Genomic DNA, 11,448 nt, shown 5'->3' on the forward strand with positions numbered 1-11,448 from the left:
TTATCCAGCAAGGCTCTCAATCAGAAATGAAGGAGAGATAAAGAGCTTCCAAGATAGGTAGAAATTGAAAGAATATGGGACCATCAAACCAGCTCTGCAATAAATATTAAGGGAGACTCTGTAAAAGAAAGAGGAAGTACAAGGAAACAATCCACAAAAACAGGGACTGAATAGGTATCATGATGACACTAAATTCATATCTTTCAATAGTAACTTTGAACGTGAATGGGCTTAATGATAGCATCAAAAGGCACAGGGTTTCAGACTGGATAAAAAATTAAGACCCATCTATTTGCTGTCTACAAGAGACTCATTTTAGACAGAAGGACACCTACAGCCTGAAAATAAAAGGTTGGAGAACCATTTACCATGCAAATGGTCCTCAAAAGAAAGCAGGTGTAGCCATCCTTATATCAGATAAATTAAAGTTTATCCCAAAGACTGTAGTAAGAGATGAAGAGGGACACCGTATCATACTTAAAGGATCCATCCAACAAGAGGACCTAACAATCATGAATATTTATGCCCCGAATGTGGGAGCTGCCAAGTATATCAATCAATTAATAACCAAAGTTAAGACATACTTAGATAATAATACATTTATACTGGGAGACTTGAACACGGCGCTTTCTGCGATTGATAAATATTCTACGCACAACATCTCCAGAGAAACAAGAGCTTTAAATGATACACTGGACCAGATGGATTTCACAGATATTTACAGAGCTTTACATCCAAACGCAACTGAATACACATTCTTCTCAAGTGCACATGGAACTTTCTCCAGAATAGACCACATACTGGGTCACAAATCAGGCCTTAACTGATACCAAAAGATTGGGATTGCCCCCTGAATATTTTCACACCATAATGCTTTGAAACTAGAACTAAACCACAAGAAGAAGTTTGGAAGGAATTCAAACACATGGAGGTTAAATACCATCCTGCTAAAAGATAAAAGGGTCAACCAGGAAATTAGAGAAGAATCAAAAGATTCATGGAAACTAATGAAAATGAAGACACAACCTTTCAAAATCTTTGGGATACAGCAAAAGCAGTCCTGAGGGGGAAATACATTGCAATACAAGCATCCATCCAAAAACTGGAAAGAACTCAAATACAAAAGCTAATCTTGCACCTAAAGGAGCTAGAGAAAAAACAGCAAATAGATCCTACACCCAGCATAAGAAGACAGTTAAAGGTTCGAGCAGAGCTCAATGAAATAGAGACCAGAAGAACTGTGGAACAGATGAACAAAACCAGGAGTTGGTTCTTTGAAAGAATTAATAAGATAGACAAACCATTAGCCAGTCTTGTTAAAAAAAGAGAAAAGACCCAAATAATAATATCACAAATGAAAAAGGAGAGATCACCACTAATACTAAGGAAATACAAATGATTTTAAAAATTATTATGAGCAGCTATACGCCAATAAATTAGGCAATCTAGAAGAAATGGACGCATTTCTGGAAAACCAAAAACTACCAAAACTGGAACAGGAAGAAATAGAAAACCTGAACAGGCCAATAACCGGGGAGGAAATTGAAGCAGTCATCAAAAACCTCACAAGACACAAGAGTCCAGGGCCAGATGGCTTCCCTGGGGAATTCTATCAAACGTTTAAAGAAGAAACCATATCTATTCTACTAAAGATGTTCAGAAAGATAGAAAGAGATGGAATAGTTCCAAACTTGTTCTATGAGGCCAGCATCACCTTAATTCCAAAACCAGACAAAGGCCCCACCAAAAAGGAGAATTATAGACCAATATCCCTGATGAACACAGAGGCAAAAATTCTCAACAAGATACTAGCAAATAGGATCCAACATACATTAAGAAGATTATTCACCATGACCAAGTGGGATTTATCCCCGGGATGCAAGGCTTGTTCAACACTTGTAAAGTAATCATTGTGATTGATTATATCAACAAGAGAAAAAACAAGAACCATAGGATCCTCTCATTAGATGCAGAGAAAGCATTTGACAAAATACAGCATCCATTCCTGATCAAAACCCTTCAGAGTGTAGGGATAGAGGGAACATTCCTCAGCATCTTAAAAGTCGTCTACGAAAAGCCCACAGCAAATATCATTGTCAATGGGGAAACACTGGGAGCCTTTCCCCTAGGATCAGGAACACGACATGAAATAGAGACCAGAAGAACTGTGGAACGACAGGGATGTCCACTCTCACCACTGCTATCCAACATAGTTGTAGAAGTCCTAGCCTCAGCAATCAGACAACAAAAAGAAATAAAAGGCATTCAAATTGGCAAAGAAAAAGTCAAACTCTCCCTTTTTGCAGATGACATGATACTGTACCTAGAAAACCCAAAAGACTCCACCCCAAGATTGCTAGAACTCATACAGCAATTTGGCAGTGTGGCAGGATACAAAATCAATGCCTAGAAGCCAGTGGCATTTCTATACACTAACAATGAGACTGAAGAAAGAGAAATTAAGGAGTCAATCCCATTTACAATTGCACCCAAACGCATAAGATACCTAGTAATAAACCTTACCAAAGAAGTAAAGGATCTATACCCTAAAAACTACAGAACACTTCTGAAAGAAATTGAGGAAGACACAAAGAGATAGAAAAATATTGCTCATGGATTGGAAGAATTAATATTGTGAAAATGTCAATGTTACCCAGAGCAATGTACACATTTAATGCAATTCTTATCAAAATGCCATAGAGTTTCTTCAGAGAGTTGGAAGATGTGTGGAATCAGAAAAGACCCCGAATAGCAGGGGAGTATTAAAAAAGAAAACTAGAGCCAGGGGCATCACAATGCCAGATTTCAGGTTGTACTACAAAGCTGTGGTCATCAAGACAGTGTGGTACTGGCACAAAAACAGACACATAGATCAATGGAACAGAATAGAGTATCCAAAAAAGGGTCCTCAACTCTATGGTCTACTAATATTTGACAAAGCAGGAAAGACTATCCACTGGAAGAAAGACAGTCTCTTCAATAGATGGTGCTGGGAAAATTGGACATCCACATGCAAAAGAATGAAACTGGACCACTCTCTTACACCATACACAAAGATAAACTCAAAATGAATGAAAGATCTAAATGTGAGACAAGATTCCATCAAAATCCTAGAGGAGAACACAGGCAACAGCCTTTTTGAACTTGGCCACAGCAACTTCTTGCAAGATACATCCACGAAGGCAAAGGAAACAAAAGCAAAATGAGTTATTGGGACTTCACCAAGATAAGAAGCTTCTGCACAGCAAAAGAAACAGTCAACAAAACTAGAAGACAACCTACAGAAGGGGAGTAGGTATTTGCAACTGACGTATCAGATAAAGGGCTAGTTTCCAAGATCTATCAAGAACTTATGAAACTCAACAGCAAAGAGACAAACAATCCAATCATGAAATGGGCAAAAGACATGAACAGAAATCTCACAGAGGAAGACATAGACATGGCCAACAAGCACATGAGAAAATGCTCTGCATCACTTGCCATCAGGGAAATACAAATCAAAACCACAATGAGATACCACCTCACACCAGTGAGAATGATGAAAATTAACAAGGCAGGAAACCACAAATGTTGGAGAGGATGTGGAGAAAGGGGAACCCTCTTGCACTGTTGGTGGGAATGTGAACTGGTGCAGCCACTCTGGAAAACTGTGTGGAGGTTCCTCAAAGAGTTAAAAATAGACCTGCCCTACGACCCAGCAATTGCACTGTTGGGGATTTACCCCAAAGATTCAGATGCAATGAAACGCCAGGACACCTGCACCCCGATGTTTCTAGCAGCAACGTCCACAATAGCCAAACTGTGGAAGGATCCTCGGTGTCCATTGAAAGATGAATGGATAAAGAAGATGTGGTTTATGTATACAATGGAATATTCCTCAGCCATTAGAAACGACAAATACCCATCATTTGCTTCGACGTGGATAGAACTGGAGGGTATTATGCTGAGTGAAATAAGTCAGTCGGAGAAGGACAAACATTATATAGTCTCATTCATTTGGAGAATATAAAAAATAGGGAAAAGGAATAAAGGGAAAGGAGAGAAAATGAGTGAAAATATCAGTGAGGGTGACAAAACATGAGAGACACCTAACTGTGGGAAAGGAACAAGGGGTAGTGGAAAGGGAGGTGGGAGGGGGGGTGGGGGTGACTGGGTGACGGACACTGAGGGGGGCACTTGGTGGGATGAGTGCTAGGTGTTATGCTATATGTTGGTAAATTGAACCTCAATAAAAAAAATTTTTTTAAAAGAAAATTCAAAGTATAGATACACCATAGCCAGATAGTTCATTCAGAGAGATCTCTGACACTCAGACAATCCAGAAACCAGCCCATTATCTTGCGCTCTGTCCTGGGAGAAGCGTCATCTGTATAAGACAGAGGGTAGGAAGTTTGCAGCTGTATCCAGCACCTGCTGCATGGTTTACACCGGAACCTTTGGACCAACTGGCTCAGGCTTCTTCCCATAACCGTTATACCACTCTAGCCACAGGCTCAGGATTCTACACCATAATCACTGTCCCATGGACATATTAATAACTGAGAGCTTTCCTATCTCTTGTCTCAATTTCCCACCAAGACCCACCAATCAGAAAGTATCACCCATGACAATCACATAGGGTGCCTCACTTCTGGACAGCTCACTATAACCTCTTCACACAATAGCTTCCCATCACGGTATATATGAAGCCTTCCATTTACCCCACTAGAGTGAGTTTGCACCCTCTGTCTGATGCTAGGACTCTGCTCAACACAAATAATAGTGGCTGGTTCCCTTCCTCTAACAAGGGCTGAGTCAATATTCTTTGCTTATTTTCATTTGGTTGGACCTTGTTCATTGAACAGGCAATCACAAGAGGTCCATAGAGACACCTTGAGAGCTTCCTGTTGCTTTGAGGAAGTGTCATGCTCACAGAGGTCCCCTGTGCATTGCTCCTGGCAGATATCGAGTCCAAGATGACAAGAAGAGGGAGCCCTGGATCTGAAATGTGTTCTCTGAGGCAGTTCTTAGGCAGTTTGTACGAGTCGGGCACCTGGGTCATGTTTTTGTTCCCATTTCTTTGGCCTCTTTTGTGGAATCAGAGTTTTGTTTTTGTCCTTTTATGCTGACTTGTTTTGTTACCATTTGTGCTGTGCTGTGCTGTGCTGTGTAAAACCGGTGTGTGTCTTAAGAAGATGAACCTGATCGGGGATCCCTGGGTGGCGCAGTGGTTTGGGCCTGCCTTTGGCCCAGGGCGCGATCCTGGAGACCCGGGATCGAGTCCCACGTCGGGCTCCCGGTGCATGGAGCCTGCTTCTCCCTCTGCTTGTGTCTCTGCCTCTCTCTCTCTCTCTCTCTCTGTGACTATCATAAATAAATAAAGAAAAAAATATTAAAAAAAAGAATCTGATCATAGAAGCAGGAATAGTGCCCTGTGAATCTCTCTGAGCCAGCCTCACAGAGCAGTGAGCTTCAGGATCTCACAGAACTGGTGTCCAACCCGAAGAAGAACTTTGGTGAGGCTCACCAATACAATCAGTTGAGATTTTCCCTCTATCTCAGTTTTATGCCCTGAGAGTATTCACTCTGGGTTATGCCTGCTGTGGTGGACAGATCATTGGGCATGTGTTCTGAGGTGTCCAGTCATTTGGAGTCAAGACATGAGGTACACAAATGTGGTATTTCCATCAACTGTCACCAGCTGTCTTGAATCATCTAAATCTAAACCCTCTCCTCTATCTTCCAGGCCAACTCTGGATCACCGGATCTGAGCAATTCCTTCTGTTGAGAAAGCTCTTAGAAAAGAAGGAAGACAAATGGGCATTGACCCAAGACTTTCAGAACAAGCAAATGATGATAAATAGTTGTCAGCTTCCACCCAAGATACTGGGCCAAGATTCTCATCTAATCATTTTCCGTTTTCTATTCCCTCCGTTAAAATAATTCTTCTCATTTTCCACAGACCGTTTGTGGCCCTTCAGTCAGAATGACCCCTTTCCCCCCTTTTCTTCTTATTATACTTGTTATACTAATTATAATTATTGTTAGGTTGGGACATAACAAAAAAGATGCCATGACTCTGTCTTTCTGACTACTGGATATGCCATCCATCACTGAAGCTCATGGTAAATCCCTCTGGGAAATGTGGATTTCATTCAATGAAATGAATCACTCCCAAGGCTGGAATTTCCAACTTACGTATGAGTTCCCACTGAAGATCACTTTTGTTTATTCAGGCACAGTACTTGGAGGAATTGCTGTTTATGCCAAAGATTAGAAAACTCCTCTGATGGGTGTAAATTGAACAAACCAGAAAGCCAGAAATACAGCGACCTCTAATTTTGGCAAATGTTACTGATGATACAATGTATGTCCTAGATGAAATGTGGATCAGTCACTATTGGCATGAATAGTGATGGACGGTCACATTGCACTAGATTTCTTGTTGCCCTAAATTTCTTCTTGTGGGGGCAACTGTGTCATTGTTAACACCTTCTGTGCCTGGACCAATAAAGTCAAGTGGGTAGGAAAAAAAATTCTGACTCTTGAATTTCTTCCTTATACTGTGTTGGGAATTGTTTTCCAAATTCTTACAAATATTGGGTCTAATTCTATCTTCCAAAGCCACTCAGAATAAACCTCATTACAGAGAAATGATCTTCTCATCTTAGAAAACAGGCCAATGGATAGTGATGATGTCAGAAATACAGATGCTTCCAGGGTGAATGACACCAAAATGACACTTAGGAAGAGGGGAAAGACCAAAAGCTATGAGAGGGCAAAGGGAAGGATGCCAGGGAAGACACACTGAAGTAGACCAGGTCATCTGGAGTGCTGGATCTAAGTCACTAAGTCAACCAGCTCCTGAGGGCCAACTCTTGATTCTACACTGTGTTCAGGACCCAGAACACTGTGCTGAGAGAGAGATTCCAGAAATGGAGGAGACATCATCTATTCCCTGATGTGAAAAATAGTCTCTGCTGTTGGGGAGGTCCTAATCTTATGGGGAAGACAACAGGCACATGCACCTGCACGCATACACACACACACACACACACACACACACACAACCACTTTAAGTAATTTCAGGGACATTAAAATTGCTGCAAATTGAATAACTGATTGAAGATGTTTCTTTTTAAAAAAGTTTTTATTTAAATTCCCGTTAACATACAGTGTAATATTAGTTTCAGGTGTACAACATAGTGATTCAACATTTCCATATGACACCTGGTGCTCCTCACAAGTGTCCTCCTTAATCCCAATCACCTATTTCCACCCATCCCTACCATCACATCCCTCCCCTCTAGTGACCATCAGTTTGTTCTCCATAGTTAAGAGTCTGTTTCTTGGTTTGCCTCTCTCTCTCTTTTTCCTCTTTGCTTAGATTCCATATATGAGTGAAACCATATGGTATTTGTCTTTCTATGATTTATTTTGCTTAGCATAACACTCTCTGTAGCTTCATCTACATCACTGCAAATGGCAAGATCTCATTCTTTTTGATGATTGAGTAATATTCCATGGTATATATGTACTGTATCTAATTGAAGATGTTTGTTAATTACATAAAGATACTGGGAACTCGGAGTTTTTAACAGGGGAAATTTGACCAAGAAAATCTAATGAGAAGTTTTCAGCTACACTTGGAAGGAGTGAGTGGGAAGGGGGAATGGGAGTAGGGAAGAGAAATGGGTGCAAAGACCCTGGGTCAGTAAGGGGACCTTAATGAGGTGGCTTTGATTGGTGGGTATATATATGTAAGATATATTATTATTATTATTATTATTATTATTATTATTATTATTTTAAAATATTTTATGTATTTATTCATGAGAGACACACAGAGGGAGGCAGAGACACAGGCAGAGGGAGAAGCAGGCTCCCTGCAGGGAGTCCAATGGGGACTCGATCCCAGGACTCTGGGATCATGCCCTGAGCCAAAGGCAGATGCTCAACCATGGAGCCACCTAGGAATAACAAAATATATTATTATTATATTGGAAGATAAATGTAAGATATTATATATAATACTGGGTATAATATTCTAGTACGGTCACTTATACAATTTCCCATGAACACTCAGCTTAGGCATATTAACCTCTAGTAGTTCAGTATGCATGCCAGCAATCAGCAGAAATGAGAGCTCAACAGAGAAGACTTGTTTCTTTATCTTACATTTTTTAAAATTTAAATTCAATTTGCCAACTATAGTGAACACCCAGTGCTCATCCCATCAAATGCCCTCCTCATTGCCCATCACCCATTTACCCCATCTCCCTAGAAGACTCATTTTTGAGTGTGCTCACGGAGGTGCTGTCTGGGACTGAAAGCTGCCCATCAGCTTTCTCATGCCCCACTTCATGTCTTTGTTCCTCAGGCTGTAGATTAAAGGGTTCAGCATGGAGGACAGAACTGTGTAGATGACTGTCACCACCCTGTCCTTGATTGTATAGCTGGACAGAGGTCAGAAATAAACATAAATAATACTTCCATAAAAGAGAGTCACCATGGTGAGGTGGGAGCCATAGTTAGAGAAAGCTTTATGCTTCCGAGCAGCTGAGGGGATCTTAAGAATAGCAATGAGGACCCAGAAGTAAGAGATGATAACACATATAAAGGGGGTCATCAGTGTTATCAATCATTCTGTGTTAATTACAACTTCATTGACAAATGTGGAAGAGCAGGACAATTTCTTTTTTTTTTTTTTTTTTTTTTGAGCAGGACAATTTCAGCAGAGAGTTGATGTTGCAGAGGAAGTGGGGGTATAACATTGGAGTCACAGAAAGTGAGGCATTCACCAGAAGAACAAGTAAGAGGGAATGGAGGTCAGGGATGGAGCAGGAGAAGGCAAGCAGCAGGAGACAGTGGCAGTGGCTCATGGTGGTGACATAATGGAAGGGGTCACAGATAGCCACAAAGCGATCAATGGCCATGGTCGCCAGGAAACTTTCTGTGTTGGCAAAAGCCAAGAAGAAATACATCTGGGTCATACACTCAGTGTAGGAGATGGGCTTCTTTTTCTGATAGGAAGTTCACCAGCATCTTGGGAATGATGGTTGTGGTGTAGCAAATGTCAATGAAGGATAATATGCTGAGGAAAAAAATACATAGGTGTCTGGAGCTGAGTGTCAGAGCAGATGGCTAGGGTGATGAGCAGGTTCCCTCCCAGAGTGACCATGTACATGATGAAGAACAGGGAAAAGAATGGCTTCTGGTCCTCAGGAGAGAAGGAGAGTCCGAGGAGGAACTTGGAGACACTGCTGGTTTGGTTGACCTTCTCCATAATCCTGCACGTGCCAATGAATATGGAAAATCTTAGAGTTTTCAATTCAACAAGTTTCAATTTATTCCTATCTTTCCTAGGATTCCTATAAGTGGCCTGTGATTCTGTCTTCTCTTGCACAGTCCACAAAAATTTGAACAATACAAAAGTATTGTTCAAAATGCAGGGACATCAGAGAGAGGATTTTCTTTCAGAAAGAATCCCAGGTGGACCTCAGTGATGCATATTTCTCTAGCTTCCCATAAACACTTATTCAGATATGTCAGGTTGAGGCTAATCTCTCTACTATCCTTGCAAACAAAACAAAGCAAATAGACAAAAAACCAAACACCTAAGTGAATCGGGTAAGAAGATGAATGCCAACTAGGTGCACAGTGTTTATAGTCACCCTTTCAGAGCCAACATTTCATTAAAAGCTAGCAAAAAAACCTCTATTACATATGAACCTATTTATTCAAACATTCTTAGACATTGGGGATTTGTGTCTTCACAGTTATCAAACACTGTTGCATTACATGCTTACTGGAAAGCCAATACTGAGATTACGAAGATGATTCATTCTCAGTTCCTGTTCTTAGGGTTGTTAGAGTCTAGTGGGGAAGAAATTTTTAAACAAATAAGCACAATGAAATGCTACAGATACAGTGAGAGATGCACTGGAAAGAAAAGAGCTTAGTGTGGTGTCTTTGTAAGATAGCACACATTTTAAAATCAGCTCCTTCGTTTTCTGGCTGTGTGGTCTTGAACTGATTACCCACTATCTTTGATTCTTGGTGTTCTCGTCTATAATATGGGGACAGCAAATACCATCTCACTCTACCCCTACTTTTCCTCCTTTATCACTTGCTTTATTTCTTCCTTTACTTCCTACTCAAATCCTCTTCTCTGTCTGGTTTCCGGGATGTTCTTGAAAGCAGTTAGTTATTCTGTATTTCTTTGCAAAATAGCGAAGGCTTTAGCCTTTTTATTGTTTGACTACCCTTTGTTTTGAGACTTTGAGAGAGACCCATTTTATGTGTGCTTTCAGGATTTGGAAATGAATATGCAATTAAGATAAATAATAACAGTTATGCCTAAAACATATTGAGTCCTTATTATCTATCAGGCACTGAGCTAAATACTTCATGTATTTATATTTATATATATTATTCATGTATTTATTCATAACTACTCAAAACAGCTCTGATCTGGCTCTGGACAGTATTCCCTTTTAAAAGATTAGAAAATTGAGGTGAAAAGTGTTGAGTACTTTTCTCAAGGTCTTGTAGCCCACAAGGGCCAGAGCCTAGATCTCAACTAGGATGGTCTGAAACACTACAGTATCTCCTCATGCTTTAGCAAAGCTTCAACAAGTTTATTGGTTAAGAAACAAATGTGCAGGAGTGTAATTTTTCACTGTGGAAATCTTTGACCTTAACATCCTTATTCCAGTAACTGACAGGCTATTTATTTATTTATTTATTTATTTATTTATTTATAAATTTATTTTTTATTGGTGTTCAATTTGCCAACATGTAGAATAACACCCAGTGCTCATCCCATCAAGTGCCCCCCTCGGTGCCTGTCACCCAGTCACCCCCACCCGCCGCCCACCTCCCCTTCTACCACCCCTAGTTCTTTTCCCAGAGTTAGGAGTCTCTCATGTTCTGTCTCTCTTTCTGATATTTCCCACTCATTTTTTCTCCTTTCCTCTTTATTCCCTTTCACTATTTTTTATATTCCCCAAATGAATGAGACCATATAATGTTTGACTGACAGACTTTCAAAATCAATATTGCATGGAGTCCTTTACTGTAATTGCTAGAGACAGAACCTCTCTCAAGCCCCGTGTTGACGGGGGCTGTGTAATTGGAGCTGTGGCAGGGTACAGCAAAATACTCGGGATGTAGCTGTGGTTTTAAGTCCTGGCTCTGCTACTTACAACGAATCTTTGGCAAAGTCCCTTCCCTCCTCTGTTTCACTTTCCTCATACGTAAGACAAAATAAAGCTTGCTCTCAAAAGAAGAGTGAGGAACATGTATGCGGAAGCAGTTTGTAAGCTATGAGCACAATATCCGTCATGGGGATAACTGGGAAATGTCTGATAAAGAAGCTGGTGGCCAGGAAGGAGAGGCTGGACCAAATGCAGAGGGTAAGGGACAGACCTCTGGCTGTGAGAGCAGAGGGGCCTGGGACGAGAAGCA

At 40.7% G+C, this 11,448-nt stretch overlaps 1 pseudogene; it reads right to left on the reverse strand.

Moving 5' to 3' along the window:
• Positions 1-8,284: 8,284 nt before the first annotated feature.
• On the reverse strand, positions 8,285-9,265 carry LOC140605627 (olfactory receptor 1L1-like; annotated as a pseudogene).
• Between the last annotated feature and the right edge of the window lie 2,183 nt (positions 9,266-11,448).

Source organism: Canis lupus, chromosome 16, assembly GCF_048164855.1.
Source record: "Canis lupus baileyi chromosome 16, mCanLup2.hap1, whole genome shotgun sequence".
Taxonomy (NCBI): domain Eukaryota; kingdom Metazoa; phylum Chordata; class Mammalia; order Carnivora; family Canidae; genus Canis; species Canis lupus.